At 39.9% G+C, this 8,539-nt stretch overlaps 1 long non-coding RNA gene across 7 annotated transcripts; it reads left to right on the top strand.

The window, feature by feature from the left end:
* Positions 1–1,360: 1,360 nt before the first annotated feature.
* On the top strand, positions 1,361–8,087 carry LOC125532034. 7 transcript variants are annotated; one of them, XR_007293688.1, is made up of 6 exons: positions 1,361–1,573; positions 1,663–2,433; positions 3,065–3,123; positions 4,981–5,043; positions 5,742–7,187; positions 7,280–8,087. It is a non-coding gene; the product is annotated as an uncharacterized LOC125532034 (long non-coding RNA). The 7 variants fall into 7 exon arrangements; XR_007293689.1 differs by having other exon boundaries at positions 1,663–2,274; positions 2,358–5,043; XR_007293687.1 differs by having other exon boundaries at positions 3,065–5,043.
* Positions 8,088–8,539: the final 452 nt, after the last annotated feature.

The raw sequence follows: 8,539 nt of genomic DNA, 5'->3' as shown, positions 1-8,539 counted from the left end.
AATGGAAACGAAAGCTGAAATGGTATCGACCCAAGGTAAGTAATTAAGTAGTACTAGCTAGCTAGCTGCCATCTCTTTAATTATCATGCTTGATTAATTATTATCTGATCAAATTCCATTCTCATAAAGACCCTGAAGCAGGCGCCGGGAAATAATCTGTGTGCATACTACGTTTGCGAAAACATTCGCATGATGGCGTCCGAAAGGAGCAGATCTCAAAGACAGGACTGGGTACGTTTGTCAGAACACTATTCACAATTTTTACACCATTATCGATATCTAGTCACACAATTAATACACATGCATATTGATCTCCTTCTTAACAGTTCAGAGAGGTGCAGGAGCAGCTCCTAGCAGAGGAGCACATAGAAGCAATTCAAAAGGAAATAGCGGGATTTTTTGCTCGACCAGGTCATATATCCCAAAGGAGAATACTATTACCCGCTACCGCCCCCATGAACCACTTCCAATTGTCATCGTGCTCCGAAGACACCAATTAGGCTAATGCCATTGGCTCCGAAGACACAAATTAGGAGAAATTGTATATAGCTAGCTAATTGTGTGTGTGTATATATATATATAGTGTTACTATTCATCACGCAGGGTGCAGAATAAGTTATTCTTCACCCGAGGTAATTTTACGATCATTTCATAATTAAATTACGTTTCGAATTCAAATAGTTACATTCCTATTGATTCACTACGTGAAATTTGACATAAGAAATTAAAATATAGGTCATAAGATAAGAAAATTAGCAGTTTATGTGTATTGTAGACTATGTTTTTACGTTTGTAATTTTACATAACATAAAATATTTTTTACGGCGATTATATATTTTCTTACAGTCCTTTTCTGCGTCGGAAATAAGACAAAACTTACGAAACGTAAAATTACGATGCATTGATGATAAAATAGAGGGGGGTGAAAAATAACTATTCCTCACCTAGGGTGACGATATATATATCTCAGGGTGAAGAATTACTTATTCTTCACCCGGGTCGATCGACCGAGCGGTAGTCTGGTCTAAACATCGATCAATATAAAATTACGGTCCACCGATGTAATTTTACATCGATGGAAAAAGATAGCCGGGAGCTAGCCCACCTCCCCCCGATGTGAAAAAACAATCTAGCCCATTCCCCAGTCGCTATGAGCAGTTTTCACATGATGACGTTCCCCTTCCCCCGTCCCTTCTACTCCCTCCGTTCCTAAATACTTGTTTTTCTAGGCATTTCAACAACAAGTGACTACATATGAAGCAAAATGAGTGAATCTACACTCTAAAATATGTCTACATACATCCGTATGTAGTAGTCATTTGAAATGTCTAGAAAGACAAATATTTAGAAACAGAGGGAGTATTTCGCAATTGCGGCGGCGGCGGCAGGGATGGCACCGGAGGAATGACCTGACTGCTATGGCTACTTCTCTCGAGCGTGGTGTACTTCCCTTTCCCTCTCCCACGCGGTGGCGAACCGGAGGCGACGTGGGCGGTGCAACGATCGGGGCGAGCTCGGCGGCGCCAGCGGCCTTCTACTGCATCCGTCTCCACCCTCGGCAGTCTTATCGCTTGTAAGACCCCCTCCTCTTCTTAACCTCTCATCCTCCATTAATTTCTGAATTTCTAGGGTTAGGGTTATTGATTTTTGGGAGCGGTGCAGGGGAAGGGGAAGAAACTAGGGAAGGAAAGGAAAAAAGAGAGGAGTTTAGGGAGTGATGGAAGTGATGCTGGAGACAGGCACCTGACAGTGAGATGATGGAGGTGGAGAAGAAGGCCCAGCCGATGACATAGAAGAAGAGGAGAGCTCAATGCTGCGGAGCAAAAGGAACAACAGTAGAGTATCAGACTTTGATTCAGCTGAGACATTTTAGTTTTTTCGCAAGACATGTGAATCCTCTCTGCGTTTTTGCTTTTGTTTAGAATTCAAGAATTTTCTTCCTTGTAGCTATAAATGATGGTTCCGACTTAATTGGATGTTAGTAATGACGTACATAAACAATCAATCTATACAGATGTACCTAGCTGACAATGCTATGTCTCTGTTTGGACCTGGCTGACAATGCTAACTCTCTGTATATTTGTATTATCGAAATTTGCACAAACCTACAAGAAAAATTTCTTCAATTAAAGATGATTCATTTTACGAGGAATTTGTTTTATATTTAGTGAATTTATTAGGCAAACAAGGAATTGGAATTCTGCCAAGAAATCTAGGAGCAGAAGAAGATGCAAGACTTGCGGACTAGGCAAATGCTGTGCAGGCGAGAAAATGGTAAGTATGGTGTACTCACGGCAAGACATGAAAGCATACACACTCACCATAAGCTGAATGAACGAATGCATCTTGTTAATTAGTTTTGACCGCTCAAACATGCCCGATGTCCTCACCAGCTCAAGTTCCATGACTTCAAGTTCACCTTGATGTATTCAGGTATCGCACAGCCCATAAAGAACCGCTGGTAATATGATTAAGGCATGTGAATAATCTGTTTTTCTGAATTTGTTCATAAGGCAAATCCTCGAGGTTGGCAGCACATGTCCAATTCGATCTGTTTCCATTGCACACACATGTTGTTTTTCAATTAGCAACGCAAATTAGCGACCGTGTCAATGTTATGTCTCTGTTTTCTTTTGCAATCTGCAAGGAACTCAAAGATAGTTCTATGTTTGCTCACGTGCATTCTAGTCCATAAATTGTTTGGGCAATACAAGATAGAAGAAGATGTACATGTTTGGTTACAAACTAAAGTTTCTTTTGATGCTTATGAATTAGTTGAATCCTGAATTTTGTTGTTAAGAGAATAGATAGCTCTCTTCCCGCAAAAGAAAAGGAAGTAGCTAGAGCTCTCCTATGAATGTGTATTGAGATCTTCTGGCAATGCTAGGATTTTGAGGGTTTTTGTTTAAATTAAGTGTGGACTTCTTGCTTCTGATCATTACAATTACTTAAGTGTTAATTTTGTTATCTTGTGTGTACAATATGCTATTCTCTATTCAGCTGACTGCATGACCAATATTACTTATTCAGTATATGAGTAACTTAATTTTCTTGTTTCATGCAGTTTGGAGCAATTCGTGATTAGTACCAGTTTCAAATTAGATTTATTTCAATTGCAATGAGGTACAAGACTGGCCCTCTTCCTTGCTGTCTTATCTTTATTGTTTATTTGGTTGAACTAGCATAAACCTAACTTTTAATATTGATGTGTTTCCGCCCAATTTGTGTAGTAAGCCATGCTAGTCATCAATTAATCAATCTCAATGTTCCCTTAATAGATGATTGCTATTGATTTGCTGTGGCTTAGCTATCGAGGACAAAACATTTCCCTTTCCCCCCTAATAGTTGTTTATTTGCTCCTTCTAGGAGGCCTGCATTTTGCTAATTGTCTATTTGCTAGAGAAGTAGTGGCAATGAACATTTTTATTCTGACGCATTATCTGAATAGCTTCAGAAATTCTTAACATGAAAATACATAATATACTTATCTGTGTGTGGTTAATGCTTCGTTGTTTAAATTTTCTCTTTGTTAAATGTTGGTGAGCAGAGTATATATTCTTGATTGATTATCCTGAATCTGAATTTGGGGAACATGATCTAACTACCTTCTAAATCAGCTGAGTTGTACTGAATGATGGTGTGTTTGCTGCTCACACATTTTATTCCAAGGGCCATTATGACAAATAATGGCCACTTATAGGTTATTGGTAATGCATTTTCACACCATACATATGCTTGTGCTTACCCCCGTTGGGTAGTCAATATGATACTGGTGCACCAATCAGTGGATTTTGGTTTGTTTTATACATGAAAATAAGGTAAGAGTGTTATGTCAGCTTCAAGTCCCTCGAAACCACATACTTTTGTTCGTGTTGTTCTAGGTTACCTTCTTTCATGGTGGCATAAATCCGTCTTATAAAAAATAGACGTGGATGCTTTCCTCGCCAGTTCCATGTAATTTTTGTCTGGTTCTGCTGTAATTTCAGATGTATGTGAGTTTTTGAGGTGCACAGTTCACTAGCATTACATAGGTTAGCGTACCTTTGCTCCCACATTTGCATGACACATGATTTATACTTGGATTGTATATGAATTACTGTTTGTGTATGCATATGCTACTGTTTTCGCCTCTAATATTTTAACTTCCTACTTCAGTGGATGTGGTAAAGTGCAACAATACTCAATTAGGCCGTACTGATTTTTATGGTCGTCTTTTTAGCTCTTTTTAGCATCTGGCTAAGATTAAAGATGTAATGGCCGTAACTATACTTCTCGTCGAAAAGCGATCTATGGGAAAAAAAATACTTGTCCTCAACTCCTCAAGAATCTGGAGGATGTTGTGAGAGATCTGACCTGGGATTGTTACTCTCATACAACCCTATTCACATCCATGTTGTACTTACACTTGCGAGCTACTCACTGGCTCTGCAATTTGAATGAAACAGTTCTCATTTTCAGTCATTTTTTCTGGGTATTCCACACGGGAAGAAAAGCACATTAGGCATGCATACAATTGTCAATTTTTACAGGATGAAATTTTTGAATAATTGTCAATTAGTTTTCAGCCGATTGCTTGTCAATCTTCGCAGATTTCCAGTTTAACCCGCCCTCAATCCAGGAGTAATCTTGTATACCATTCAGTTACAAGACACAAACTAGTTAAATATGATGACCCCCACCATTGTATCTGGCACACTGATAAAATACATGGTTTAGTGTGCATTGAAACAATAGTTATGGAGTTTGCCTATTTATCTTGTTTCTCACTATACTTTTGATTCATAGCGTGTTATGGGTTCATGTCATTCCGAACAGTTTGGTACACCTAATATCCCTCTGAGATATCTACGCTTTCAACATTGTGTCCAGTTTAGGGTAGTGAAGCATATTAATCCTAAAGTGTTATATGCGCTTGTGTGTTGGGGGCCTCTATCTGTTTGTTAGTATACTTCGGAGAACTGATAATATTCTGCTTTTCAGGTATCTATTCAAGTGGATGACAGTAAATGTATGAGGGTAGAGAGTAATGTCTTCTTATTTATGGTGGGTATGAGTAACATTAAATTGAAATTCCAGACCTTTTACTAATCCCTCCATCCCATAGTATAAGACGTTTTTGCAAACTAAACATAGCTTGCAAAAACGTCTTATATTGTGGGACGGAGGGAGTAGTAACCAGTAGCAAAATTCAGGTTTTGGGGAGAAGAAAAGTGAACCTAAGGGCTCCAATACTATTAATAGCACAATACCATGTTGCATTCAGTGTTTCAGTCCTGGAGACATTGCTGAACAGATGAAGTTGGTGGAAAATCTATGGTCACCTAAAAATTAAGCTGCTTGAAGATCAAGTTCAGAAGTACTGTAGTCAGTTTTCAAGTTCGGTAGTATTCAGTTTTGTAATAGTGATTTCTGAATATTTCATGCTACTAGTTACTTAGTGCTAAGTGGCATTCAGTTGTTTTCAAACAAATTTTATTTCTACTTGTAATGATGGTTTTTGTTACGTGGGGTATTTCCCCGAACCACTACATGGAATCAATTTATTAGACCGATTTGTTCTATGGTTACCGAAAATTCCTCGTGCAAGAGTTAATTAATGGCCTATGTTTCTTACTATCACCAAAAATGCCTCCTACAGAATTGTTAGTGGCCTACGTTTCTTGTGATCACAAAAAATGCCTCCTACAGAATTGTCATAGTGGCCTATGTTACTTAAATCTCATGTTTCATTTTTGCTACAGATCGATGTAAGATTATCTGAGTAGCCGTAAGATTACAGGAGGATGCGCCATATTGGTTTCGAGGCTACAGGAGGTAATTGACTGCCATGCAAATAGTAAGATTACCTTGCACTGTTTTCTTTACGGTGGTTTGGGTGCGAGGACAGGTTCTTCCTTCCATGCTATAATATTACCTCACAAACCTTTTGTTTCTTACGGTTTGTGGTTTGAGGCGTGGACGCACAAGCTGGCTGGGGTGAAGAATATATATGTGATGTGTCTGAACTCTGGACCGAAGCAGCCTATGTTGATGAATAATTGGCACAACAATAGATGGACCCGTGTCCACATCCCCATGGACGATATTGCTCTCTCCAACGAAAACCGGCAAAGGTGCGTTTTAACATCGAGTACCTTAATTTAAGTCATGATCTGAGAGTACACTGGCTGATGCACCCTTACAAAAATCTGGATGCTCTTTCACTTTCGGTTTTATTAGCAAATTGTTCATGAAAATATGTATGTTGTATATGTAAAGATACAATTTTTACTTGACAAGCGAAACAAAATATGAGGTTCGGACTAAATTTCTGATGCCATTTTCCCATGATGCCCTGCATTTTAATGATGAGAATGTCAGTCGTACTAATACGTGGAGCAAGGAAAGTTACCTTTTAGTGTTTTAGTGTATTTCCCCATGATTAGAACATGCTCGTTCATGACTTTAGTTCTTGGTTCAGTGTTTCAAAAGCTAACCTCATTGAGTATTCAGAAGCGGAAAGGTGGGACAGCTCCCGGGAGTCCCGACTCCCGCTTATCTTGTCCGTTCAGTATTGTAAAGATTCGTGCTGTGGTCTATCCAGCAGCAGAGCGTTTGCAGGATCAGGATAATTAAGTAGGCCACTTATAACCAGACAAAGAGCAGCGAACATAGGCTGTAGCACGCAGCGTAGGTTGTGTAGGTCTCTGAGAAGGTCAGGCGGGTCCAGGTTGAAGCGACAACACATTGGCTGTGCATGCACTGTGAATTGATTAATTTTGCATGCGATTGGAAACTTTTGCATGCTACATGCCCTCTCTCCTCCTGTCGACGTTCCATCTCTGTACCTGGCACAACTGTTCCTAGTCTGGACTGATCGAGGTAGCTGGAACTCCATGAATCAATGGTTATATTGTTGTGCGTAATAGTGGTCTGCTGTACTACAAGGTTATGACTTCTACTTGAACGCGTTTTTCAATGTTCAACTTTAGAGTTTGATGCCTCTACAAGCTGAACATATATAACAGCGAAACTCGTTTATTTTTGAAATGCAAGGCCGGTGAAAAGTTAAATAGGCCCACTCGACCCATGCATGGACCGTCCTGCTTTTAGTATTTTCAGGTCTTCACATGATAAACTGGCAACCCTCTAGTGCAGCACCTTGCGTCTGACAGATAAGGAGTAACAGTGCCCAAGAGGTGTGACAGGTGAGGCAGAATTTGTATAGGATGAGCAGTGACCTATGCGTCCCACTTCGATTTTCAAATATTTTACTACTGCCGGTTTACTGTTCACATAGGCCTGCAAATCCATGAACGCTGCTATACACACGACAAGGATGGACGATTTACACACGATGCTACCCATCAAGACGTCCATTTACACACGATGTACTGTATCAAGCCGTTCAATCAGCCATCGTGCATGGTTCGGCCGGGCAGTGTCGTTCGCCCAGTAGTTTCGCAAATCCATTTGCCGGTGCAGGGCTGGCACAGATCGCCAAGTCGGCCAGTGTGGATGGAGGGCGAGGATAAACGGGAGTCCCGACCCCCGGGACCTAAAAGTCCTCTCTCATTTAGAAAAGATTGAAGCACTAGTACTCTCTACTCCAGTGGTTATGTTGTCGATTCATATTTGTATTGATATGCTGAATTCGTCAACCAGAACCTAAATATGACTATGACATATTTATCCCCAGACTCATTATTTGAACTGGTCTCTCATACTAGTACATGTCACCATTACTTAGTTGTCCAACTTCTAGATACACTTCCATTACTATGTTTTGTAGGCAGCCAGAAAATGAACATCCGCGTTGATGTGATCATTGAAGAAAGCAAACTGCTCATCTTGACAAGTAATCGGCACGACAATAGCTATAACCGTGACAGTGCCCCTAGGTAGAATATCGCTCTCTCCAATGCCCATAATGGCGAAGGTGCATTGTAACACCGAGTAGCTTTATTCAGATCATGGTTAATCTATACAGTAACATTCAATCATGTAAAGTTCTGGGAAATTGGGTTAACAACATTGTTTAACACTTCAATTGTTCAGTCTGATATAATCACGCCTTACGCACACAAGTTAAGTCTTTTGCCTCTTGATATTTATAATCCTGTGAATTTGTAAGGTCATTGCAAAGTCGTGTGTATGCTTCCAAATGTTGATATAAGGAAGATGTTTCCCTGATATTAGAAACTCTTTCAGTCTTGTGCAAGATTTCAACTAAGGACATTGTGGAATTCAAACTGCATGTATCTTTAGGATAATTGAATTACTTACATACTACTAGCTTTTTATTCCATTGCATTCTGTTTTCTTTTTTTTCCTCCCGTTGCAACGCATGAGCATTTTACTGCTAATATTAAAGGGAAGAGGCTTTCATAGTTCTCCATAGGTCATACCTTTATATCCGCTGATTTTATGTTAACTACAGAGATTGATGGTTGAGATTCAATGGGACAAACGCTATCATCAAAGAGGGCGTCTCCATGCGCTGTGCTCGTGGTAGAGCGGGAAGAGGATGGCTGAACTCGAGGCAGTGGCGTAGCTAGGG

This window comes from Triticum urartu, unplaced genomic scaffold (assembly GCF_003073215.2).
Source record: "Triticum urartu cultivar G1812 unplaced genomic scaffold, Tu2.1 TuUngrouped_contig_8860, whole genome shotgun sequence".
NCBI classification, from domain to species: domain Eukaryota; kingdom Viridiplantae; phylum Streptophyta; class Magnoliopsida; order Poales; family Poaceae; genus Triticum; species Triticum urartu.
This window is presented reverse-complemented; position numbering and strand designations above follow the sequence as displayed.